This window comes from Microcebus murinus, chromosome 3 (assembly GCF_040939455.1).
Source record: "Microcebus murinus isolate Inina chromosome 3, M.murinus_Inina_mat1.0, whole genome shotgun sequence".
Classification (NCBI taxonomy): Eukaryota; Metazoa; Chordata; class Mammalia; order Primates; family Cheirogaleidae; genus Microcebus; species Microcebus murinus.
In genome coordinates, this window is record NC_134106.1 from 75,716,631 (window position 1) to 75,743,606 (window position 26,976).

General features: G+C 49.4%; 1 protein-coding gene and 1 long non-coding RNA gene across 2 annotated transcripts in view; one reads left to right on the forward strand and one right to left on the reverse strand.

The window, feature by feature from the left end:
• The window catches only part of MAL (mal, T cell differentiation protein (MAL blood group)), a 279,087-nt gene that overhangs the window by 213,528 nt on the left and 38,583 nt on the right, over positions 1-26,976 (forward strand). The window lies entirely within an intron of this gene.
• Positions 7,485-26,976, reverse strand: part of LOC105859203 (uncharacterized) — a 36,989-nt gene continuing 17,497 nt past the window's right edge. The window contains exons 4-5 of the long non-coding RNA XR_012918601.1: positions 10,953-11,086; positions 7,485-8,598 (exon numbers count right to left, since the gene is read on the reverse strand). This is a non-coding gene — a long non-coding RNA (uncharacterized LOC105859203). The remainder of the gene's footprint in view (positions 8,599-10,952; positions 11,087-26,976) is intronic.

Below are 26,976 nucleotides of genomic sequence, written 5' to 3' on the forward strand. Positions count from 1 at the left end.
GCCTCTGCTTTGGCCAAAAACTGGTCTGCGATCTTTAAAAGAGACGGAAAAAAACAATAAAATGGTAAAATTTGAAAAACAAACATCCTAACCTCTAGGGTTGGCCAAAGCAGGACCTGCCACCCCTCCTCCCACCCCAGAATCCATCACTGACCCTCCTGTAAGGAATCGGAAGGGAAACACATCTCAGTAAAATGTAGATGCTGTACTCAGAGAGTCACAGGCAAGCTCTGGCTTGACAGGAGGGAGCATTGCCAATCCCTTCCCCAAATCTGCAGGGCTCGGATCCCAAGTTGTGCTGCTAGACCCAGTCAGAGGGATCCAATCCTCCCTGGGACACCAGCAGGTGACAAGTCCTCTTTCCCCGAGCCTCTCTGTCCCTCCATCATCTCCAGCACTGCACACTCCTCCATCCAAGCCTGATTCCTGACACAGCACCTGCCCATCAGCTCCCACCACTTCCTGGGCTGGGGGGAGGGGTGGCGTTTCCATGGTGATGTTGGACCACCCCGGTGCAGAGGCTTCACCACCATGAACTTTCACTGATGCAGTGGACAGGGCTGCATCATGTTGGGGCTAATCTCTCTGTGCAGGTGTGGAGCGGGATTGTAAACCCCTCTATCTCTTGTGTGTGTGTGTGTGTTTTATCAAAGACAGAATGTTGGAGTTAGTGGCAAAATACCTGGGGTGAGACAAGGCCTCGCCCAGATGCCTCTTCTATTCTAACTTACCTGCCAGGGGCATCCAGGAAACGGGAAACACATTGGTTTCTGCACCCACATCTAGGGTCTCCATCCCCTGGAGGGCCACTTGGCTCTGTCCCCCACCCTGCATCCAACTCACTGGTCCCACCTCCCTTTCTGAGTCCCAGGGATCCGGGTCCACCTTCATTCCACCCCACTCCTGCCACACCTATTGGGGGATCTGAGCCAGGTGGGGCATCTCTAGCCCACCTGTCCCCTCCCTGCCCCCACAGAGCTCCACCTTGCTCCCCAGTCCTCTCTGCTCTGTCTCGCTCCTGCCAGGCTCTCCCCAGCCCCGTTCCACTGTTCCAAGGTACTGCCTCCTGTGCTCACTCAGAAGCGTCACATCTTCACCACACACATGAGGAAACGGTGCAATGTCACATCCAGAAGATGGTGGTGCAACCAAGACTTAGATCAAAGCCTTTTAAATGCCAGCCCCAGTGTTTCTCCACGTTTTCTTCCTTGTGTCAGCCCTTAGCCATAAAGAGAGATTTCCAAAACATAGGAAACAAAGAAATATGGCCCAGTTTATAGAAACATGCAAAACATCATCCCAGGAATGTTAACTGTCCCTGAAGCATGCTATTGTCCCACTTTCCCTAAGACATCTGCTCCTAACACATCTGTGACACCCATTTCTGCCTTCTCCTTTGCTAACACAGTACTGCGCCTGGATGGATCCCCATGCAGTGAGGGCTCAATTCTGGCCATTGAGAGAGAAGCAGAGGTTTGCTTCCGGGGTAGGATGGGGCAGGGGGTCTGGGAAACATTTTCCTTTCCTGATAAAGGGTCAGATATAACTGGCCATCTTAGACTGACTTTCTGAGGACAGACTCTGAGCCTGGGAGCTGCGTGCATACAGGAAGTTTACTGGGGAGGGCTCTTGGGAGATGCACATGGCACGGGTAAGGGAGGCAGGATGGGGCGGAGGCTGTTCCAAGAATTGGAGAATTGGTTGGTGTAAGAAGTGAATATTGAGATCAGTAGCAGGGAGTGCACAGGGCTTACGTTTCAGGGACATTCTCACTCATAGGAGGAAGGGAGCACAGGGAACAACTCTCTCAGAGCCAATTTCACCAAATCTCCTGACCCAGCCTTGAATTTGGGCATCAGGGAGAGCAGGAAAGAGAGTGTGAAGGAGGCTGTTTCTGCTTCCTTCTGGAAAAGCAGACTTTCCAACTCTGGAAAGATATGGCATTGCTGCAAGACTCAAATTTTTGTTCATAAATTGGAATACATGGGCATCCCTATACCATTATATCATAGTGTAGTTATGTCAAGGTGGATTATGCCACCTTGCCAAGGGGTTATGCCAAGTTTAGGTTACACCAAGGTGCAGTTACACTAGGTATCATTACAACAAGGTATAGCAATGTCAAGGTGCATTTACTGGCCGGGCGCGATGGCTCATGCCTGTAATTCTAGCACTATGGGAGGCCGAGGCGGGTGGATCATTCGAGCTCAGGAGTTCAAGACCAGCCTGAGCAAGAGCGAGATCCTATCTCTACCCCAAATAGAAAAATTACCCAGGCGTGGTGGCGCATGCCTATAGTCCCAGCTACTCAGGAGGCTGAGGCAGGAGGATTGCTTGAGCCCAGGAGTTTGAGGTTGCTGTGAGCTAGGCTGATGCCAGGGCACTATAGCCAGGGCAACAGAGTGAGACTCTGTCTCAGAGAAAAAGGTGCATTTACACAAAGGTTTAGATACGGCAAGGGAGACTTATGTCAAGATGCTATTAGGTGAAGATGTAGTTATTCCAAGATGTAGCTATGTCAAGGTGGGTGCTATGGACTGAATTGTGTCCCACCCCCAAACTTCATATGTTGAAGCCCTATCTCCCAATGCAACTGTATTTGGAGATAGGGTTTTTAGGAAATAATTAAGGGTAAATGAGGTCATAGGGATGAAGCCCTAATCCAATAGCGCTGGTCCTTATAAGAACAGGAAGAGACACAAGAGCTCGCTCTCCACCATGTGGGGACCTGGTGAGAAGGCAGACATCTGCAAGCCAAGAAGATAGCCTTCACCAGGAATCGAACTGGCCGGCGTTTTGATCTTGGACTTCCAGCCTGCAGAACTGTGAGATACAGATTTCTGTTGTTTAAGCCACCCTGCTGGTGTTATTTTGTTACGGGGGCCCTAGCTGACTAAGATGGGGCTACACCAAGGTGCAGTTGAGAGGTGCATGTAGGAGTGTGCTCCAAGTAGGTGTGGGGGCCTAGGAAGCGTTAGCATTGCTGGCCTGCATCCTGAAACCTAGCAAGAACCCACAAGGTAACATCCCTTCAGCCATGAGAGAAAACAGTCCCACTGCCATTAGGATCATGGAACTATTTTTCACTGCAGAGTTGAGTCTTTTTAAAGGAAAATAACTTGAGAGCCAGATTGAGGTGAGAACCTTGTTGAGAGCTCGGTTCGGTTACCCGAGTGCTCCACTGGGTGGCGCCTGGGTTCCGCTCGCAGGCTGGAGGGTGCAGTCTGCGGGCGACTTCAGGTGGCCAGAGCTGGGAGTGGCGGGGCAGACCTAGGCGTCCGGGACCTGGGGGATCTTAGCAGGGAAGGCTGCTAAGGTGTGTGGGTAGCACAGCCGCGTCAGGCACCGGGTGCCCGGGACGGAGGCGTGGGCCCTAGCTCAGCTGAGGGTTCATGGAGGGTGAGGGAAGGGACACGAGGTGAGACTCAGGATGCGCCAGGCAGGGACACCTGCTCCCCACACCCACAGCCCCTCCCCCCCCCTGCTGCTCAGCCGCTTTGGCTCAGCGGGGTGAGCAGCCAGCGCATGGCACACAAAGCCGGTGACTGCTGGGGCCACACTCACACCTAGGCCTGACTGCCCGATGGCCTGAGGGCCTGTACTGCTGAGGGCAAGGTTATATGGGCTTCCCTCCTGCCCTCCCTCCTGCCCAAGAGCAGTCACAACACCCACCAGTGGACTCCTTGGCCCGAGGCATCTGTGTTTTCAGTGCCGAAATAGGCCAGTGTTCTCCGCAGCCCCAGCTAGAAACACTTCTGTGGCCAAAACTAGCCAGCTTCATAGGCATCTCGCCTGGTACAGCTCGAGGGAAACGCTTGCCTTTTATTTCATGAGTAGAGTTGAAATAATGTTCTTGTCAACGGAAGAAAGCCAAACTCTGCAAAATAATTTTAAAGAGATTTATTCTGAGCCAAATTTGAGGACCATGACACAGAGCCACTGCCAAGAGGCCTTGGGCAAGTGGACTGTTGTGGCTGGGTTACAGTTTGGTTTTTATACATTTTAGAGACAGGTTACAGGTAAAGCCATCAATCAATACGTGGGAGGCATACATTGGTTTGGCCCGAAAGGGTGGGACATCTCGAAGTGGGGAGGAGGCTTACAGGTTATAGGTGGGTTTAAAGATTCTTTGGATTGTAATTGCCTAAAAACATGAAGCTTTGTCTAAAGGCTTAGAATGTTTTAACAGAAACTGTTTACCAGATATAAGCCACCATTTGTTGCGTAAATTGAGGACGTGCAGATTTGTCTTGCATACCCTTAGGCCTGTTAATGGGTTACAAAGGAAGTCTCCAAGAAGGGAGCAGGGCATGATAAGGCATGTCTGACCTCCCTCCTCCAGGCAGGCAATTTTGCTTTAGGATATTCCTTTGGCCACGAGGGGGTCCATTCAGTCAGCTGGGGGGCGGGGGGGGGGGGGGGGGGGGGTGAGCATTTTAGTTCACACTCTAGAAACAAATTCACACTAAAATGTGAATGATGAATACAGGCCATTCCTTCCATCAGCAAATATTTATTGAGAGGCAACTGGACAGGAGTCAGAGGCTCTGTCCTGAGCAATTTGCTCACCTTCTTCCCCTTCGGGTATGAGAATTAAATAAGAAAATGCAGACCCAGGGCCTGGTACAGAGTAGAACCACCTTCTCAACCTTTTTCACATCATGGAACTTGTAGAAAATGGTATGATTTTTTTGCACATTGGGATAAACTGGGGTAGGTATACGGGGCTTAGTGAAAAAACTGTTCACATTAAATTTCTATATACATTTAATTTTAAATGTATTTAATAAAGATTTAATGAGGGGAGGTATTAAACGTAGAATTGATATGAGACATCAAAATTAAGTCTCTTTAAAAAACTTAATGAGAAACTTGGACTTGCATTTATGGACATACTTATTTTGTATCAGTTTGCTTGCTTGAACTGGTTACTATTACTGATCAAGACTTCTAGATTATTTCTTAGGTGAGTCAGCGGAACTGCCCACAAGGTCTGCTGGCAACTGGAACAGCAACTGCCCTTCCCAGCAGGCACACACATGCAAGTCTCAGAGGGATTGTGCATGAGTTCAGAAATGCTTAGGTATTAGTATCTGGGTGTTAAGGAATCTGCACATTTGGAATGGTACGCGGGTAATGTGTTAGAGATTTGGGACTCATACTCCCGCCATGTATTTGCATAATTGCTTCACCCTTGTGGTTTTAGGTTGAAATCTAAGTTCATAAACAGTGTTCGAACATTGAAGAGACTGTAAAGTTTATCATATTTCAAATTCAGCGTATTAGATACAGAGACTCATTTAAGAGATTCACTTGTCATTTAAGACATACTTTAAAAAGAAAATGAGTATATTAAATGTATAAAGGCAGTTTAGAATGTTGGAAGATGTTTCCTTAAGTAAGTTTGCAATTGAAACCAAATGTTAATCAAGGGCCCATTAAAAGTGGTTGCTGATACACTACAGGTTGCTTGCCAAAAAAAGAAAATAAGTGATTGCTGGCTAGACATTGGCAATGAACAATCCAAAAATAAAATTAAGAAAATAATTCCTGTAAGTAGCATCACAAAGAATGAAATACTTAGAAATTAAGTTAACAAAAAAGTTTTAAGACTTGTACATTGAAAACCACAAAACATCGTTGAAAGAAATTTAAAAACTCCTAAATAGATGGAAAGAAATCCATGTTTAAGACCTAATATTAAAAAGATTTATATTCTTCAAATTATGTACAGATTAATGCAATCTCTTTCAGAATTCCCTTAGCAATTTTTAGAGAAATTGACAAACTGACCCATACGGAATTCATATGGAAATGCAAAGGACCCACAATAGCCCAAACAATCTTGAAAAAGAAGGACAAGGTTAGAATTCTCACACTTCCTAATTTCAAAACTTAGTACAAAGCTACCTACAGTAATGCAACTAGCAAAAGTATAAACATATAGAGCAACGGAATAGAATTAAGGGTCCAGGAAATAACCCTTACATTCACAGTCAATTGATTTTTGATAAGAGGATAAAGACAATTCAAAGGAGAAAGAATAATCTTTTCAACAAAGGGTGCTGGGACAATTGGCCATCTACATGCAAAAGAATGAAGATGAGCCCTACTTCACACCAGCTGCAAAAATTAATTCAAAATGGATAAAAGGCTTTAAAATTAGAGTTAAAACTACTAAAGTCTTAGGAGAAAACATAGGAGTAAATGTTTGTGACTTTGGATTAGGCAATGGTTTCTTAGCTATGACACTAAAAGCACAAGTAACAAAAGAAAACAATAAACTGGACCTCATCAAAATTAAAAGCTTTTGTGCTTCAAGGACACCATCAAGAAAGTGAAATGACAACTCACAATATGGGAGAAAATATTTGCAAATCAAATATCTGATGAGGGACTTGTATTAATAATATCTATAATATATAAAGAATTCTAGGCCGGGCGTGGTGGCTCACGCCTGTAATCCTAGCTCTCTGGGAGGCGGAGACGGGCAGATTGCTCAAGGTCAGGAGTTCGAAACCAGCCTGAGCAAGAGTGAGACCTCGTCTCTACTATAAATAGAAAGAAATTAATTGGCCAACTAATATATATAGAAAAAATTAGCCGGGCATGGTGGCGCATGCCTGTAGTCCCAGCTACTTGGGAGGCTGAGGCAGGAGGATCGCTTGAGCCCAGGAGTTTGAGGTTGCTGTGAGCTAGGCTGACGCCACAGCACTCACTCTAGCCTGGGCAACAAGTGAGACTTTGTCTCAAAAAAAAAAAAAAGAATTCTGGCTCACGCCTGTAATCCTAGCACTCTGGGAGGCCGAGGCAGGCGGATTGTTCGAGGTCAGGAGTTCAAAACCAGCCTGAGTAAGAGTGAGACCCCATCTCTACTATAAATAGAAAGAAATTAACTGGCCAACTAATATATAGAAAAAACTAGCCGGGCATGGTGGCGCACACCTGTAGTCTCAGCTACTCGGGAGGCTGAGGCAGCAGGATCGCTTGAGCCCAGGAGTTTAAGGTTGCTGTGAACTAAGCTGATGCCACGGCACTCACTCTAGCCTGGGCAACAAAGCGAGACTCTGTCTCAAAAAATAAATAAATAGATAAATAAATAAATAAATAAATAAATCTTACAATTCAATAATAAAAAGACAAAAATCCGATTAAAAAGTAGGCGAAGGATCAGAATGGGAAAAAATATACAAATGGCCAATAACCTCATTCAAAAATGTTTTACTTCATTTACCGGGAAAAAAATGTAAATTAAAACCACAAATAGATATCACACACACTTATCAGAATGGCTAAATTAAAAAATAATGACAATACCATGTGTGACAAGGATGAGAAAAAACTGGATCACTTACACATTGTTGGTGAGAATGTAAAATGGCATAGCTCTCTGTAAAACTAAACATACAACTACCATGTGACCCAGCAATTGCACTCCCAGAGAAATGAAAGCTTACAGTCACACAAGAACTGGTACACACATGTTCATAGCAGCTTTATTCATAAGAGCCTCAAACTGGAAACAACCCAATGTCCTTCAACAGGTGACTGGTTAACACACTGTGGTACGTCTATACCATGGAATAATACTCAGCAACAGAAGGAATGAACTATTGATACATACAACTTGGGGGCATATCCAGAGAATTATGCTGGGTTTCAAAATCCAATCCCAAAATGTTACATCACTCATGAGTCTATTTAAATAATATTCTTTTTTTTTTTTTTTTTGAGACAGAGTCTCGCTTTCTTGCCTAGGCTAGAGTGAGTGCCGTGGCGTCAGCCTAGCTCACAGCAACCTCAATCTCCTGGGCCCAAGCAATCCTGCTGTCTCAGCCTCCCGAGTTGCTGGGACTACAGGCACGAGCCACCATGCCCGGCCAATTTTTTATATACATATATTAGTTGGCCAATTAATTTCTTTCTATTTTTATAGTAGAGACGGGGTCTCGCTCAGGCTGGTTTTGAACTCCTGACCTTGAGCAATCCGCCCGCCTCGGCCTCCCAGAGTGCTAGGATTACAAGCGTGAGCCACCGCGCCCGGCCTAAATAATATTCTTGAAGTGACAGCATTATAGAAATGGAAAATGGGCCAGGGATTAGAGAGGGGGAGGGGCAGGAGGGAAGTGGAGGTGACAATGAAGGGCAGCACAGGGTCCCTGTGGGGAAGGAAATTTTCTGCATCTTGACTATGGTGGTGAATACGTAAATCCATTCTGCACATGTGATAAAATTGTATAGAACACACGCATATGCACACGCACACACAAATGAGTACTAGTAAAACTAGCAAAAATGAGGAAACGAGCAAATCAGTAGAGTGCGTCAGTGTCAATTCCTGGCTGTGATATTGTGCTGTGGTTTTGCAAGATGTTTTTAAGGAAGGAAACCGGGCAAAGGGGATCTCTCTGTATTATTTCTTACAACTGCATTTGAGTCTACAGTGATCTCTAAATATAAAGGGGTTTTTTTGTTTGTTTGATTAATGAAAGTGCTTTGGAGCAGGAGGGACGAAGCCTGGGATCTGGCCGTGGTCACTGTGTGACCCTGAACAGGTCGCTTTTCCTTGCTGCTTCTGTTTCACTTTTGTTTCTTTACCTGGAAGACAGAAGTTTAAATGTCCCAAAGGTATCCTTCAGTGCAGATAGCCTGGAGTCAAGGCTGTTGTGTGGGTGTGGCCTGAGGCCACAGGTGAGAGGCTGCTCCTCAGGTGTACGAGCACACAGGCCTCCAGGCATGCCCTGTCCCCTGGGGGACCTCAGTGCCAGGCACAGCACAGGACACAGGACATTAGGTACCAGAGACCAGGAATCCTGGCCTGAGGGGGTCATTTGCTGCTGCAGGCTGGGGCCAAGCTGGCCTTAGGCCAGATGCTCCCATTGTGATCCTGCACTTGTTCCCTCTGGGAGGCAGAGAACACAGCCAGGGGCAAAATGCACGTGGGCCAGGCAGGAGCTGCAGAGCAGGGCGGAGGAAGATGCTACATCTGCAGAGTGAGCCAGGCTGAGGTCCGAAAGAGCTTGGCCAACTGCATCTGCTGGGGGCCAGTGTAGAAAACTGAAACCATGTTAGGTATTTCACAGAGAGGGATTTAATTCAGGGACCTGGTTACAAATGGTTTGAAGGGCCACAGGAGCAAATAGGGGGAAGAGAGGGACACAACATAGGTCAGACGGCAGAGCCCAGCAGGGCCTGGCTGCAGTGGCACCGATGGCCTGGGAGCCACCCAAGACTCTGGAGCCCAGAACCACCTGCTGCAGCCAGTAGCCCCATCGGAAGTAGAGAGAGAGCAATGGCTCTTCCCTCCACCCACCCTCCAATGGCCTGCCAGAGCCCACCACTGGGCAAACGCAAGGAAACTAGTGGCAGGGCGCCTGGGAAATAGTGCAGAGCAGGGCAGGAAAGTTTGACAAGTTTCACTCTTCAAATGCACCGCATCCTGTTTACACATGAGTGTGAGCACAGACGCGTGCACACAGACGCCTGCGATTTATGTCATTCTGGCTGTATATGTTTTTGAAAACATTCACATTCTTATTTTATTTGACTCCAGGGAGTTACTGGTTTTTCTGGGGGAAAAGAATCTCATTATAGAAATGCTAAGTTGGAGAAATTGTAAAGATATTTTAGAAAATTCCGAGACTCCCAAAGTGAAAATAGAAATCACTTGGAATGCTCCTCTACCCCAGGAAGGCCAATGTGAACATCCTGGGGCTGGCGTGCCCTTCCTGGCTGTATTTGTAAATGTGACAGATAGCAATGGGGTCTTGGCACTTCTGTGGAGGGGAGGATGTGCCAAAGGATCCCAGTGCTGAAGTTCAGGCCACGCAGGACTTTCGGAGGGGGTGTTCTGCCACTGCTATTAGTCCGTCACCCACACTGATGATGCAGGAGGGGGCCCACACTAAATGAAGGCGTGTGAAGAGTAGCTGGGAGCACTCGGCTGCATCCCTGGGCTAGGGGAACAGGGGGAGGGGCAGGGTGGGGGCCAGGACCCAGCCCCAGATTTGTAAAATCTGGGAAAATCTTAGAGCAAGAGCTGCCACCCAAGCTGCCTCTACAGCAGAGGAGGAGGGAGTGGGGGCAGGAGTGGGCAGCAGCGTCAGCCCGGTGAACTGCATCTCCAAGGGGCCTGGAAGGCCTGGACAAGCAAGGCGACCCTTCACCCAGGGGAACCCCAGGTGGACAGACAGCCAGTAGCCCAGAGCTGAGCGACAAACAGCCAGCAAGGAAGAACCCCATCAAGGAGCCATGGCACAAAAGCACCAGGCAGGAGAGAGTGCGCCTGCCCAGGGCACTACCAGGGCAGGGTAACTTCAGCAAGCACCAGCAGCCTAGGATCTCGCCCTTTTCCTTTCATTGTTCTGCCCACTGGTCCTGGGCAGAGGAAGAGGGGCGGGGCCAAAAGTATAGCTATTGAATGGAAGAAAAGCCCCCTCCCCAAGCTGCCCCTTCTACTGAAGGTTTCTAAGCCTGGGGCTGGGGGCGGAGACATTTTGGATTGGATAAAAGAGCACAGCTTTGGTTTCAGACTGAACTAGAGTTTTTCATACCCAAAAAACAAAATCATTCTTTAATAACTGAGAACTTGGCCAGACGTGGTGGCTCACTCCTATAATCCTAGCACTCTGGGAGGCCGAGGCAGGCGGATCAATTAAGGTCAGGAGTTCGAAACCAGCCTGAGCAAGAGCAAGATGGAGACCCCATCTGTACTATAAATAGAAAGAAATTAATTGACCAACTAAAATATATATATAGAAAAAATTAGCCAGGTGTGGTGGTGCATGCCTATAGTCCCAGCTACTTGGGAGGCTGAGTCAGGAGGATTATTTGAGCCCAGGAGTTTTAGGTTGCTGTGAGCTAGGCTGATGCCACGGCACTCTAGCCCAGGCAACACAGTGAGACTCTGTCTCAAATAATAATAATAATAATAATAATAACTGAGAACTTACTTAAGATGAGGTAGATTGGACCAGGTGGGGTGGCTCATGCCTGTCATTCCAGCACTCTGGGAGGCCCAGGTGAGAGGATTGCTTGAGCTCAGGAGTTCAAGACCAGCCTGGGCAACATGGTGAGACCTCCATCTCTACAAAAAATAAAAAACATTAGCCAACCATCGTACTATGCACCTGTAGTCCCACCTACTCAGGAGACTGAGGCAGGAGAATCACTTGAGCCCAGGAGTTTGAGGTTGCTGTGAGCTGTGATTGTACCACTGCACTCCAACCTGGGTGACAGAGGGAGACCTTGTCTCTAAAAATAAAAAAGAGGAAGTAGATTAATTGCATCCTTCTCTCTCCCCTAGGGCATGGCTCCTGGCTCCCAAAAAGCTCTTTCTAGTATCTACCTCTCAGCCTTTCATCTTTTGATATGAGTGAGCTTTTAGGAGGCTTGTGACCAATTTTCACCATCTCCTCCATTAAAATTCTGCATGTGGTTGCCCCAGGAGAAAAACACAACTGCGAATCTCTCTGGGAATGTGGTTTATTTGACAGGGAAGGCTATGCTAACGGTGAGGAAAGCCAGAAGCACAGCGGATTTGGGGGTTCCCATGAGAGCTGCCCCTCCCAGCCTGGCAAAATCTTCCTTACAAGTGTGTCCTAGATCAGGGCTCCTTCGCATCATCTCCAAAGGCCCTATCTGGGTCTCATCAACCAGCAGACACGTGGGCATTGATGTCACAGTGCTGCCATCACTCACGGAAAGATGACTGCCCTTGCAGCAGGCGCTCTGGTCTCCATTCTAGAACATTTTAATTCTGGCAGTTGTGTGCCTGCCTGGTAACGTCTGCGGTGTTCCCAGATGGTCAGGTTGAGAACCAGGCTTCTCAACTGCTCGAATGTTGCACTTGGCCCCTCCTCTTTCAACACTGTAGGGGTCCGGCCCCTCCCAAGACAAAAGACTCTGGGAGACAATAGACTCTGTCTCTGGTTGCCCCCACCGAACTGCATGTACTGCACATATGCCAAGCAAAATGGTTCGCTCCCTTTCATATTTATATATTTACAGAGTGTATGTGAGCATCTTCCCATGTTATTGTAGTTACACACTGTAGTTGTTTCCCCGTAACGGAGCCCAGAATCCCTACAAGGCAGGTAAGACGAAACCCCTTCCCAGCTTGGCTTGAGGTCACCTGTTTCTGTTATAGGCCCTTAAAAAGTCATGTGGCACCTTGAAAGGGAAGCAGGCCCCCTCCCTGGCCCGTAGCCAGTGATAAGCCCTGGGTGCCCTGCTCTCCATGGGCCCTGTGTCCTGACTGCAGCCTGGCAGAGGGCTGCCAGCCCCCCAGGCCCCTGGTCACCACTCGGCTCCCAGCCTTCCCTCTGCACTGCCCACCCCGCTCCTCCCTGTCTCTGAGTCCCCACGGCCCAGGAAGGTTTAGGATGAAGTGCAGAATTATTTGAAAATTAACCAAACGCAAAATAATAATTTTTCCTGTAAATTTGAACACAGTTCACAGATTTTCTAGATTTAATTTATTCGATTTGTAGGAGTTGTTTAAATATTTGGGAAGATTTTCTATAAGTCAAATAATTAGAATACATAAAAGAAAAATAGAAACTATTACATTTATAAATACAATTTTAAAGGCTTAAGGGAATTTAATTATTAAGAAATTAAAATGCCCTTAAAACAATTGCTAAAAATGTAAGATAAAATATGTAAGATTGGAAATTTTGTTGGCTGAAACTAATGCTTAGCTAAAAACTAGGTTTTGGAATTTATGAGTTTAATGAATGGGATATTAAAATTATAAAGTAACCTCTAGCTAACCTTTTTTGCACCAAAAACCGCCCTCAAGGACAGCAAAAGAAGGAGGAGGCTTCCCTCAAAGGGAGCCAGAGTGATCCTGACACCCAGAGAAGTAGAATAAAAGAATGAAAAGAGTAAACATGATTAAAACAGGGAAAGTCTGGTCAAGTAAACACATGTTTAGCACTAGGGGTCATAATTTTTATTTATTGCTCCAAATTTGCATTTTCTGGGCAATAATTTCAAGATGCACTGTGTATCCTATTATTTAATAAATCTACTCTTCAGTTGTTCGTAAAGTTTCCGGTGGGTGCTGTCAAGCCTCTGCTTCCGGGACACCCAGGTCCCTTCCATAGCTCTGGGAGGGAGCCCTGACAATGGATGTGTTCACAAAGTTATGTTTGGGGTAAATTTTACAAACTCTGAGTATATAAATAAATATTTTAAAATTTAAATTACTGAGACCCAGGGGCAACTTAGCTGGCTTGGGACAAAATAGAGCCCTGTGGTTAAGATCGAGGACTCTGGAGCCCAAAAGAACCAGGTTCAAATCCCAACTCTATCATTTTCTAGCTGTGTGGTTCTGGGCGAGTTATTGCATCTCTCTGTGCCTCTGTTTCCTTGTCCTTATAATGGGCACATTCCAGCATTGCTTCCCTGATAGAGCTGATGTGAGCTAATCCACATCAAGACTTAGCCATGAGCCACTGCACAGAAAAACACCGCAGCACTTAGTGGTGGTGCTGCTGCTTTACAGCTAAAATCAAAGAGTGTGGGTTCTCACTTTGTGTCTTAGTCAACTCTGACTGCCAGAACAAAATACTACCAAGGACTGGCAGCTTAAACAACTGACATTTATTCCTCATGGTTCTGAAGGGTGCCAAGTCCAAGATCAAGATGACAGCAGATCTGCTTCCAGGTGAGGACTCTTTTCCTGGCTTGCAGGCAGCCACCTTCTCGCTGTGTCCCCACACGGTACAGGGAAAGGGAGCGTGGTCTCTTCTTAAAAGGGCACTAATTCCATCCTGAGAGGCCCATCCTCATGACCTCATCTAAACTTAATTACCTCCCAAAGGCCCCACCTCCAACTACCATCACTCTGGGGGTTAGGGCTTCTACATGTGCATTTGGGAGAACACAATTCAGTCCATAGTTCCTTCATAGCTGAAGGCCTTGTGGAAGGCAATCGTGGGGTGATGGTGCCGGGCAAGGCATGAAGAAGAGAGAGCAGGAGCATGTGCAGAAGGCTGCCCAGGCCACGGGAGGGCTTCCTCCATTTAGGAAATAGTCCTCTGCGAATCCACACAGCTGTACTGGGCTCCCACTGCAGGCAAAGCTGTGTCCCAAATGAGCGTCTCTGATCTGTGCTCTGAGGTGCCCACTGGTCAGAGGCTTATGGAGGAGCTCGCAGGAGAAGCAGGATTAGAGGGGTGGAGAGAAAGGGCGGTCCTGGCCAGGGTTCCTGAAAGGCGAGGGGTAGGAATGCAGGCTGGGGCGGATTACACAGAGAGAGGAGAGAGAGGAAGCCCTTCCCCGATCATAACTAATGCTGGGCTGTCCTTTCTTGGCCACTCATGGGACGTGTTCAGGATAGGAACGGCTCCTATAACCCCCAACAAGCGCCTGGGGAGGTACCACTAGGATGCCTGCTTCACTTGTGAGCAGCCTCCGGCTGTGGGTGTGACAGCTTCCAGGTGACACAGATGGACTTGAGCCCATGCTATGGGACCCAGCACCTCACAAGGGCCACTGAGGGCCCATTCCTCAGGCCCCTGCTGTTCCTGCCCTCTAAATGCCACCCCACCCATCTCCAGGGGACCACTGGACCAGGCGTCCCAACCAATGCTGTCGGAGCCCGCCTCCCCTCCTCCCCAGTGGGTCGGTCTGCTGCAGGCTCACCAGGCTCCTGCTGGGGACAGAGGGCCAGAGGGGCCTAGGTGCCAGCAACCCAGCCCAGTGCCGGCCGGCGGGGGCCTGCCCTGTTCCAGCAGCAGAGTGATGAAAGCCCAGATTACATTCCAGGGTTTCTCCCAGGCTGTAAAACCTGGAGCCTGCTGGCAGCCCTACCCCGCATGCACCCTGCTGCCCGCATACCTCCAGCTCCAGCACTTGGGGGCTGTGAGCGCAAGAGGACTTCTGTGCCTTGGGCCCTGTAGTGGGGGATGTGAAATGATGGTGTCGTCTGTGACTTTCTCAAAGACCTTAGGCTTGACTCCGGGATGCCGTAGGTAGCTGCATCTTCTCCTTTTCCTCCAGCCAATAGCGGTAGATTTGAAAAGAGGCCGTCTGACCAGGAGGTGGGTCACACAGAGGGGCTGGTATCAATGGTCAAGGGCTGCCTTGTGCCAGGTACCAGATGCCTCCTTTTCAACTCTTGTGACCCCATTTTACAGATTAGGGGACTGAGGCTCCAGGATGAGGTAATAGCCTGGGCTGCCACCGATGCAGCTGCCCAGGCCATGACGGTGGCCAGAAAGAAAAGCAGGCTCTGTGTTCCAGGACAGACCTGGGCTCAAATCAGGCTCCCCCGCTTCTTTGCTGTGTGGGCTTAGGGAAGTCACGGAGCCTCTTTGGGCATCACTTTCTTTGTTTATGAGGATGGCTGTGAGGTTTAGAGATCATGGGCAAAAAGCCCTTGGCACTTATTACATGCTCAATAAATGGCCGTTTCTATCCTCTAATCCTCAGAAGGGCAGGTGGGGCTCAGAGGACAGAAGCACCCATCGGATGGCTGCAGCCACCAACTGGAAACCTGGCAAAGAGCTCCTCGTACCAGCAACCTTGCATGCAAGTCACAGGTTGCAAGGAAAAGCCCCCAATCCCCAGCCAGCCACAGGTGAGTTACCCTTGGCCGGCCGTGGGACAGGCTGCCATCCCTTACAGGGGCTCCCCTGTCTTCCAGGTGCAGTGGCCCCTGGGGGCCCAGGTCATGGGTACTAACTAGCATCTTGGCCTTTTGGAGATGCAGAAAAGGGACTCCCGATGCTGGCAGCCACTTGAGGTCCAAGTGGGTCCTTGACATCACTCAAGAAAGAATTCAGGAGTAAGCCAACAAAATAAAGTGAAAGCAAGATTTATTCAGAAACTATAGGAAGTTAGAAAGTCTACTCCCCAGACAGAGTTGAGGCTGGCACTCCCTGCAGGAGGGAACTGCCCCCTGGTTCCTGTTGCCTTTCTATTTAAGCAAGGGGCGAAACCAGGGGAGGAATACTCCTGGGAGGGGCGGTGTTCCTCACCACCTTGGCTCTAACCAGCTGGAACTTGCCCTGCTTCCATCCTGTTTTGATCGGGGCAGTCAGAAACTTTGTTTGCGACCTCCCGGCTCAGTAAGGCAATGCTGCAGCAATGCCCACAGCAGTGCGGGACCCACAGCGGTGCCTGCCAGTTCCCTGTCTTAAGAGTGGTCAGCACGTAGACCATTCCTCGGGTTTTCAGGTCATTAGTGACAGCAGCAGAGGGGACGGGCGGTCCCCCCACCACAGCTTCCTCTTGTCTGGCTACCAAGTACGGGTCCTTGACTCTGACCTCCCCTGCTGCCAGAATGGCCCACGGCCGCCTCAGCCCTGCTGAACTCCGGTCCTGTCAGAGGTGAGACGTCCCTCCAGAGAGGACCACGCCCGGCTCTCCGGGGCTGGCCAGCCCCTTGGTGGACTCCTGTCCCCAGTACTCCCTGATGAGACAACGGGGCTTGTATTCTTTGTATCGAACGCACCTGAGACGTGCAGACAGACATGCACAGACAGAGGGGCGCCCTGCTCTGTGCTCCTTGGCGCTGGGGGGCTAGGGCCCCTGACGTGCACAGTGTCGTGCAGTGCAAGCACTGGCCCGGGCCGCGTCTGAGTCAAGGACCGTAATCCCAGCCCGAGTGGCCTAAAAAACAAGGAACTTGGTGCCATATCTCACAGAGCAGAAAGGCTGGAGGCACAGCACACCCAGGGCTGATTGATTCAGCAGCTCAACCCTAGTCAACCCTGAATCTGCCTCCCTGTCCTTTCCATGGCTTTCCTCTCACTGTCTCAGGAAGGCTGCCACAGCAACGAGTATCACACCTCCACACAGTAAAGCCCAAAGACAGAAAAAAGCCACATTCCAAGAGCACCCTCTGTGGTATAAGGCCTAAAACCAGTATTAATATTACGTGCTGCCTTGACATCAGGTGAAAACAGGAGGGCCTCGAATGGCCCGACCACAAGTTCCCCTCCCCCACCGCCACCCTCCCTATTGAGGGGCAGGCACAGTTCCTGCCTATCCCTGAGTAGTGGGCTTGGCTCCCTGCCAGCCCACAGAACTATTCAAACAAGCCAATCCCGTCGTCTGGTGGGAATCAGCCGGCACCCCAGCCTCTTACTACTGCAGAGCCTCCCCAGCCCCTGCTGGCCCTGAGTCCTCCTCTCCCAAGCTGTGAGTATATGTGATTAATAAACTGCTGTCCATCTCGTCTGTCCAGTGTGTCCATGTCGTGTGTTGGGCCATCCCCACGACCCTGGGGCGAGACTCCCTCCCTCGTCATCCGGGTGAGTGGGAGGCGATTAGCCGACCGAGGCAGCCCTCTCCCACCAGAGCACAAGCTCCATGGGGCAGGGCCTTCATTCTGTTCGGTGTGAACTTCCCTGCACCCACCATGGTGCCTAGCAAAGAGTAGGTGCTCATGGAAGTGGAATAAATACATGAATGAAAACCGAACAAATGCATTCTGTCATCGACAAGGGCTGTGTTGCCTGCCAGTGCCTGAACTAACACTGGTCGGGGCCATAGTGTCGCCACGATTGACCTGAACCCGGCATTTGGCGTGTGGGAGTGAGCAGGGGTGCTGAGCTGTTGCTTCCCCAGGCGTAGAAGAGGCCCCTGTCACCTGCACCTGTTGTAATATAATTTTAAAAAATAATATTGTCTTGATCCAGTTTTGAGTCTCTGGTTAGAGGCCGGTTAGTTTGCTTTCTTGAGCAATGAAGTCCATGCTCCAACCACTTCTTCTATGCGGCTGTCACTGCGGCGGTCTCTCTAGCCCACTATGCACCAGCCCTAATTGCCTGAGGTCAAGTGTCAGACTGCTAGGGACAGCGCCTCTCCTCCTGAGCCTGCGAAATTATTTCAATTAATCAATTCACAGGGAGCCCATGAAACCCAGCTAAGCCCACCCCTCTGGCCTTACACAAGCTGCCCTGGCAGCTCCAGTGTGCTGGCACGCTGTCCCCGGGTGCAACCCCCTGCGTGGCCCTGCCTGGCAGCCTGCTCCCCTCTGGCTCTGTAAGTAACAAAGAGTTCTGCCTTTCATCTCTCTGAGTGTCTTTGTGTTGTGTTCCCCATCAAAAGACCCTTTAAATCTTATAAAATAATCGGCGCTGTGAGCAGGATGGCATGGCTGTGGCCACTGACTCTTGCACAGCTTGTTTGGGGATGGCCTAGCAGTTGGTTCCAGACCACCGGGAGTAGGGTAGGGAACAGAACTCGAACTTGCACTTGAACTTGCACTTCAGCCTTGCTACCTACTGCTGTGTCTGCCAGTGATTGTCACGTCTCTCCCCACCCAAATTTCCTCAGCATGGGAATATTCTAAGTGAACAGTGCTAATCGGCTAAACTCCGGCCTAGACACCAGCCCTGGAGGGGGCCCACCTTAGGGCAGGAGGTGAGCTGCTGGGTCGCTGGAGTGGCATTTCCCAGGCAAGGCATTCAGTGTGTTTCTGGCCACAGCTCGTGTTTGGGGGAGGCCTGTTCTGCGGCACTTCTTCAGCATCTATCAGTGTTTCCCTATTATTGTTTGGGGCAGAACTATGGTTTATCTGTGTGTTTTGAGCCACCCCTATGGAAGAAGGTGTTTGGCCACCCCCAGGGCAGAGAAATGACACCTGGCCTCATTGTCGCTGCTCAGGTGAAGTAGCTGCCTGCCTGTCTCCTTTGCTGCTGCGTCCCTTGCTGCTGTCACCAGCAAACTGCATGTCACACAGCACACTCCAGACCCATCACTACGGGTTAGTGCCCTCAGAGACTTCTTCACTGTACGCACCTTGGCAACCTCCTCAAGCCTCCTGGCCATTTGCCCACGGGTTTCTGATGCAAAAACTACCCTTCCTGGCTCCATACCATATACGATTAGAGAAAAAAAAATTGCTGGCCGCACACTAGGCTCTCCTGAAAACAGAGGCTCCCACAGACGCGAAGCCTGTGAGGCTCCACGCCAGCTGTCATTATTCTCTGGGTCTTGAAGGCAGCCCCCGCCCGAGCTCGGCACAGCTGCCAAGGATGGAGCCAAGCCCGGGGCCCTGGCGTATTCCACCGACAGGAGGGGCGGCCTCCCTGCCCTCAGTCCCTTGCTAGATGCCAGGGTGCTGGAGGAGGCCCCGCAGCACTCCTTGACACTGGGGGTCTGGCTCCCCCAGATCCCTTGACACTACCCCACTCTTACAGCAGGAAGAGTTCCTAGCCTGTATAGATGGCACTGCTGACCCTCCTAAAAATGTCGGAGCTGGGTGGGGTGTGGCTGCTTTCCATCGCTCGGCCAGGTTGTCCCTAACGGAGGACAGGACCCAAGGGTCGGCACAGTTGGCCAAGCTTCAGGCAGTCGTCTTAGCACGGGACACCCTCATCAGCCAGTGGCCCCTGCTGCACATGTTTACAAACTGGTGGGCTGTCACCAAGAGTTGTCCCCTTCAGGCTGAAAACTCTGGGAATCTCTTGCCTCACAGATAACCAACATATAAATCAAGGCGGCACATGTTCCATATGTACTAAGGCCACGATAGGAGGCCTTGCTAAGACACACTTGTTCCTGTCCAAGCTTCAGGCTCTACTGATAGTAACCAAGATGCTCATTTCACTCCACAGTGCCGGGCTCTGTAAAAGGCTATTCAATCAAACTCTCACTTACCCCCAGGCCCCAGGCAGCCGGTTTAACTGAGAGGCCTAAGGGGCTCCTCAAAGAACTCTTTTCTAAGTTAATGACAAATAAACTCCCAAGTGTGTCTTTATCTTGCCCCAGACCTTCATCTCTCTTAATTCAAGGCCCCTTGGCCGATTCATACCCCACACTGACCTTTTAAAACCTTCCCATCACCCTTACCTATATTTAAAGGCCTGTGTATTAAAGGCTGCCGTGTGTCTGGAGATTCATTATATGTGAAGCCCTTTAAAAATGTCACCCCTTGTTTTTATGGATTTTTAATCCTGCCCCCATCTAGTAAGGGCTGGAGTCCTGACAGAGGGCACCCACTGTCCGGGCACCCACTAGCCCCGGACAGCTGCCCATCTGGAATGAATGGGACTCATCTGAGCCTAGTTTTCAACCACACAAAAACCCTTCCTCAGTATTTGGGTAATAAAGGGTGGATAAGTCATCCAGACTCCCCCTCTGTTGCCCTCCAGGGAATTAGAATTAGTTCCCCAGGGCCATTCCCCTAGGCAGGAAGACTACTAGCAACAGAGATTTTAAATACTCCCCTTAGTAAGTAAAACTCGCATTTCAAGATAACACCATATCCCATAATGATAAAATCAGACAACCCCTCCTTGGCCATAATATATGTCAGAGGAAAATCAACATCGGATGACAAAAGCCCAACAGGTGCAGCTACGCACCATTAGTGTTGACTGCCGGTCTTGCTCCTAAAATCCCCAGCCTGGAGGCGCCACGGGCCACCTCTCCCAAAGTGCTGATGACCCTGACCCAGGACATTTACTGCTGTTCTTCCTCTGTTACTAGGGATTCTATTATGTTTCCTAAGCTTGCTGCTTGCTTAGCCCGTGACTCTGTGACATTCCTTGCTCTCTGCCAAAACGCACACTTCCACACTCCTTGGCCTAAAGAGAAGTCTTGCAGGTGTTACCACTGTGAGTCTGTGACCACGACCTCCACTACCAGCCCCTTTCCCTCGGTTACAAACAAATATCACTAATCATAGACCTCACTATCCCATTGGGCCATACCCTCCAACACAATCACTGCTAGACCTGCCACCTTGACCCAAGAAATATACCCAGCCTTTATTGTTGTAAAAATATAACTCATACTTTTAACATAGTTTACATTTCCACCAAGATATTAGAGACCACGAAACTTTTAGATCCATTTTCTTGGCTAATATCACATAAATGGGAAACTTGGTCATGGGCTGGCCTACAAGGACTCCTTATACTTCTATGTGCTTTCTTCCTCTTTAATGCTTACAATGCAATGTTTTCGATGAAATTTTTCTCTAAAAGTCTCCTCTACTATTCTGGCCACTCAAATAATCAAGCTCAAAACAGATGTCAGGATATGCAGGGATCAATTGTAATAGAGGCGTTTTTGTTTTGCTTTGTTTTGTTTTAACACTGGTTTGACCTCATTTTGAGGCCCTGGTTACAGGCCTGTCAGTTTACCTTCTTGAGCAGTTAACGAAGTCCACACCCAACCACTTCCCTTCTGGGGCTCCCACACTCTGGACTACCATGCACCAGCCCTGATGGCCCAGCGCCAGGTACCAGACAACTAGGGACAACCATCTATGCCCCAGGGTTTACAATGCAAAAGTACTCAAGTTATCCAATCCCCAGGGAGCCTGTGAAACCCAGCTAAGCCCACCCCACCGGCCATACACAGCTGCCCTGACAGCTCCAGTACACCGTACACTGTCCCCAGGTGCAACTCCCTGTGTGGCCCTGCCTGGCAGCCTGCTCCCCTTTGGAGCTGTAAGTAACAAAGAGTTCTGCCATCCATCTACCTGGGTGTCCATGTGTCCACCATGAAAAGAACCTTTAAATCTTATATTAATAAAAGAACACCTTCTGACTCAGGAAGGTTGGGAAGCACTGGGCCTGGGAAGGAGGGTGCCATGGAGCTTATGGGGGCCCAGGACACGACCAAAATCCAGATCTTAACCAAGAAAGAAGGCAAGGTGGGGATGGATGTCTGCAAGGCCAGCCAATTGTTGTTGCCAGCTCACATCTGTCCCCTGCGTGTCCTGTGCCAGAGCCATTGCATAGGCACCATGACAGCCAGGAAGGATGGATCACTCACTCACACCCTCACTCACTCACACACTCACCTTCACTTGCCCATTCACTCGCTCACTCATTCACATACTCATTCATTCATTTGCTGGTTCAGTCATGCATTCATTCATTCATGCACTCACTCATTCACTCACTCACTTATTCTCTTACTCATTTACTAATTTATTCATTTACTCACTCCTTCCTTGACTCCCTCACTCATTCACACACTCATTCACTTATTTATCAGACATGTATGCCCTAGGCCTTAATGATAAAAAGATGATCAAGATTGCACTTCCTCTGAAAATCTCCCAGGCTTTTTCCATGGGAAAATACACCATTACTTCAGGAGAAGTGCTGTGTGAATGAACAGCCACAGAGGCCTGGGAAGGGCCACCCGGGGGTTGCAGGAAGGGAAGGCTGTGGGACCCTGGAGTGTAGGCGCGTGAGTGGAGAGGGCGGGCGGCATTCTGGGCAGAAGGTCCAGCGCTCGAATGCACAGCTGCAGAGAAGGGCAGGGAAGGGCCTGGTCACCGAGCAGAGGACTGTGGGCACCACATTGGACAAGTTCTAGGGCAGAATGAGAAGCACAGAAGGAATTCTGGCTGATCTCCACGGGGAAGGAAAGGAGTGTTGGTAGAGAGAGAGACGATGCTGAGCAGGGATTTGAGAAAGCAGGGCAGCCTCGTGGAAGAAGCATGGCTCATGCACCAGGCGTGAGACAGCTCAGAACACGGCGCTTCCCAGCCCGGCTCTAAGTTCTTACTGCACACACAAAAAGGTACCTATGTGCAGTGATGGATGTGTTAATTAGCTTGATTGTGGTGATTATTTGACAGCATATGCATATATCAAATCATCATGTACACCTGAAATACATATAATTTCTATTTGTCCATTATACCCTAATAGAGCTGGGGGGGGGGAAAGAAAATGAACTGTTGGAGCTGATGCAAAGGTGGTTTTGGGATAGTTTTGTGGTGTGTTCTATGATGTATCCCTCATCAAGTCATACGCTTTAAATTGTGCAGTATACACCAATTATCTCTCAATGAAGTGGTAAAATTAAGAAAAGAAAAAAGAACCACCACCTCCAAGAAAGATTCAGGGGAGCAACTGTGAAGTCAGTTGTTCTATCAGGAGCAGCCTGACGGCTTCCCAGGGGGTCCCCATCATACTCCAGCCAATCTGTTCACTCACCTGCGTAAATGTACTCCTTACCACTCCCTCCCTAAGTCAGAAAGAACAGAGAGAGAGCCCAGCCCCCAAATTAGTACAGCAGGTCCAAATGCGTGGGTGTGACACCCGCCACCACGGAGCCAGGTGATTTCAGGTTGGAAGTGCCCTTGGCAATACATAGCATCAAATTGTGGTGAGAGAGCTATTTGCTTCTTAATTTTTTGCATAAAGCATTCTTTTTATTTTATTAATTAGTTGAAATAAAACCAAAAAGTTACAAATGTGTATATGGGGGGAAATGATTTTTCTTTCCATCCCTCTCCTCCAACCACCCACCTGCCCTCCCAGGAAGCAACTGTCGCTACCAGGTCTCTGTGCATGTGTCCAAAATATCCCAGGCATCTAGAAGTGGGTGCCGGGACAGTGGGAGAAGACTGGACAGTTTGGTGGCTGCTGCTGGGAAAATTGGCCAACCATATTAAAAGAAATGAAATTGGATCTTCACCCCTCACCATACACAAGTTTCAATTCCAAACGGATTAAGTCCTAAGTGAGACAATAAAAACCACGATCTTAGGATAGGGGTGAATTTCATAAAATACGAACTGTAAGGAACAAGCCTGACAAATTCTACTCCAGTCCTCCCTGGGTATGCTGGGGGATTGGTTCCAGGCCCTCCACGGATACCCAAGCCCCAGGATGCTCGAATTCCCCAGTTGGCCCAGTATACAAGGGTTCCACAGCCACAGATATGAAGGGCCAAGGGTACATTAAAAAACAAAACCAAACAAACCTCAAAACTTCTATTCCTCCAAAGACAAGTCACAGAGTGGGAAAAAACATTTGCAAAGGATGAAACAATTATAGGACTAGTACCTGAAAATATAAAGAACACCGACAAATACCAGCTCAGACCCCTCGGACTGGCAAAACTTAAAGAGCTTGATGAGAGGAGGCATTGGAGACATGTGGAGTGACAGGGCCCCTCCCCGGGGAGGAAGAGTCAGTCCCCACCACCTCGAGAGCAGCAGGCAAGGCTGCAGACGCCTCATGCTGTTGTTGGGGCCACATCTCCACACTTTCTCAGGCCCCCACAGAGACCCTGGATTGGCCACAGAATCTTCTAGAATGTCACCCTGCTGTTTGGTTTTCATGGTATTTGCTTTTAGAGCTTCTTTCTATATATGGCAAATGATGCTGTTTTTACCTTTAAAATGGTGATAATGTTTCTACTTAAAAAGGGCAGTTGTTAGGCAATTAAACGAGAGAGCGTGCAAAACAGTGTTGGGAAAATATGATTGAGGAATTAATGAAACGTGGCTCATAACATCATTATTCTATTGTATAACCCAATATTACTATATTAAAGACAGAAACAGGAGTTTGCAGGGTTTTGCCCTGAAGGAATGTGTGGACTCAATGGTTCACTTATTAGAGGCTGCTATCATGGGAGAGCTCTCAAATCTCCGGTGGGGATGTTTTCCAGGAAGGCTTCCCAGTATCTCAAAATCTGTGAGCTTCCCTGTGTCTTTCAAGACCAGGCAAGCCAAATATGGCCCACAGGATGGGAGCCGGAGACAATGAGTACTCTTTGCCCAGAGATGCGCCCCGGTGTTATAAACAACCTGTTTATTAGAGATGGGCTTCCTGCTCTCTCCTGTCTGTCTACCTTTAAGTCCACTATAACTAATCAAAGAAATATAAAGTCACTATATCTCTTTTGTTTTACCTTTGTTAAGTGACAGCTACCTCTCAGAACTTAGAAGTTGGCCCCTAAAAGACTTTGTACCTGTTTGTTCACCTAGATAGATTAGAAGCCCCTTGAGAGGACTTTTGACCCTAACCCGCTACCTGTATCCCCTAGCAACTGCATTCCCTGATATGCAAATATGTTTCCCTGACAACTGGTAATTGATGTCTGTGATTATAAAGACCTGTATGAATCTAACCATATTGCTGGCGTTTATAGAGATACGCCAGTCTCCTAGGTACCCCCCGCTGTGTTATGTCTGATCTTTTTATATATATAAAACTATAAACTATACCTTAGTCTCTGTGTATTCTCTTATTTCTCCCTGTTGCCTATCTATTTCCTTATCCTCTGTGGTGACCCCTATCTTAGGGACTTGGCTCCGTGGGGAGAAGTAGCTAATCTCCTCACAGGCCTGCGTCAAATACTCTTCCCCTCCGTTTGGCGTGGTCCGCAGGATACCCGCAGAACAGCAAGCCCATGCAGACACTTGAGCAAACGGGAGCTGCTGTTCGGGTAACTGGCAACGAGCACTGCCACCCACACTGTGTAAGGGCCTGATTGCACCCCAAAGCTGCTGGCTCACTTGTGCGAGCCCGGATAACAGAAAATGGGCCCAGGGGAGGAGTAATCGGCTCCTGGAAACTGCTAGCTTGGGGCCCAAAGGTAGAGCTATCGGCTAAACGCATATTTCTGCTTCTGAGAATCGCTTGCTTGCAGCTGGACGCATAGGTATGGGGCCAGATAAGGGAGAAAGCCCCCTTTGCCGCCGGCGGGCTACCAGTCCACCAATCATTTTAAAGACTAACACGCACAATCAGCTTGTACAGCGCGGGTGTTCAAGAGGGTGGAGGGATAAAAGGGGAGCCCCAGCTTTGGTCAGGGTCCTTGCCTGTAAGAGCGGCCACTGCGCTGGCACTCTAGGGCCTGGACCCTGGCTAGCCAGAAAATAAAGCTCCTCTTGAGTGATTGCATCCTTGGTGTCTTTGTTCGTCTGCCTGGCGGGGTGCAGGAAGCTGGTCCCTAACATTTGGGGGCTCGTCCGGGATAAGGCTCCCCTGCAATCCGCTGAGTAGAACACAAAGCTGAGGGAGGAGTGAGCGAGACCCCACACCCGGACTAGCCGAGTGTGTAGTAGGACGAGGAACGATTCCCGGGATTGCTAAGCCGGCACAGGACCTAGGCGGACGCGCTGGAGGGACGCCGGTCGGAGCCAGACGGAGACGTCCTCTGGCTCCGGGAGGACTCCGGTACTGGTCTCGCCGCCAGAGGCGGGGGCCAGGAGGAATTCGGAGAAAGGAAGTCCGGACCAGGTTAGGGCATTGTCTCTTGTAGTCTGTCTAGCTTCTGTTGTCTGTTTTGTCTGTCATCACGTTTTGTCTGTCATCACTGTTTGTTACCACCGGGGAGAGTGAGAGTGTGCATGGGTCTCGAGAGCAAGATTTTCAATTTAGGAAACCTGCGAAGAGGAGCAGAGGAGGACCTTAGAGCCACGATCCGGGGCAGACCAGCATTGGCCAAAGGTCCCTGTTGTGTCATCTGCCGTCGGATCCTCAACCCAGAGGCCTCTGCCCTAGGCCAGTGCCGGTACCGCCACCTGCCCATAGTAGATTCAGAGGAATCCTGCCCCAGCCTAAGCCCTGAGGGGGGCCCGCGCCCTAGGACTCCGCCACAACCATGGGGCAAGCCATGACAACGCCTCTCTCTCTCCTAACAGGCCACTTTAAGGACGTGAGGGAAAGGGCCCGTAGTCTGTCCCTGGAAATCAGGAGGGGCAAACTAGTCACCCTTTGTAAAGTTGAATGGCCCGAGTTTGATGTCGGGTGGCCTAGAGAGGGATCCTTTGACAGAGTCATGGTAAAAAAAGTAAAAGAGAAAGTCTTTGGGCACCCTGGGCACCCAGACCAGATTCCATACATTATAGTCTGGCAGGATTTAGTGCGAGATCCCCCACCTTGGATGCAAGCATTCGTGCCACCCTTTAGGGGTTCCTCTGAGGTCCTCACTGTGCGAGGTAGTACTAAGAAAGAACAGCAGGACTCCCCATCCACCCAGGGGTGCTCCGAGGTCCTCACTATGCGAGGTAGTACTAAGAAAGAACAGCAGAACTCCCCATCCACCCAGGTGCTCCCGGAGTCCAACCTTTACCCAGACTTGATTGGGCTGACCGAGCCTGATGCCCCTCCTCCTTATAACCCCAGGACAGCACCCACGATCTCCCAGGCAACAGCGCCCCAACTAAGTGCTGTGGGAGGGGAAGAAGGGCCAGCCTATGGCACCAGACAGCGCACAGGTCGAACCCCCGACCCGGAGCCTGTGAAA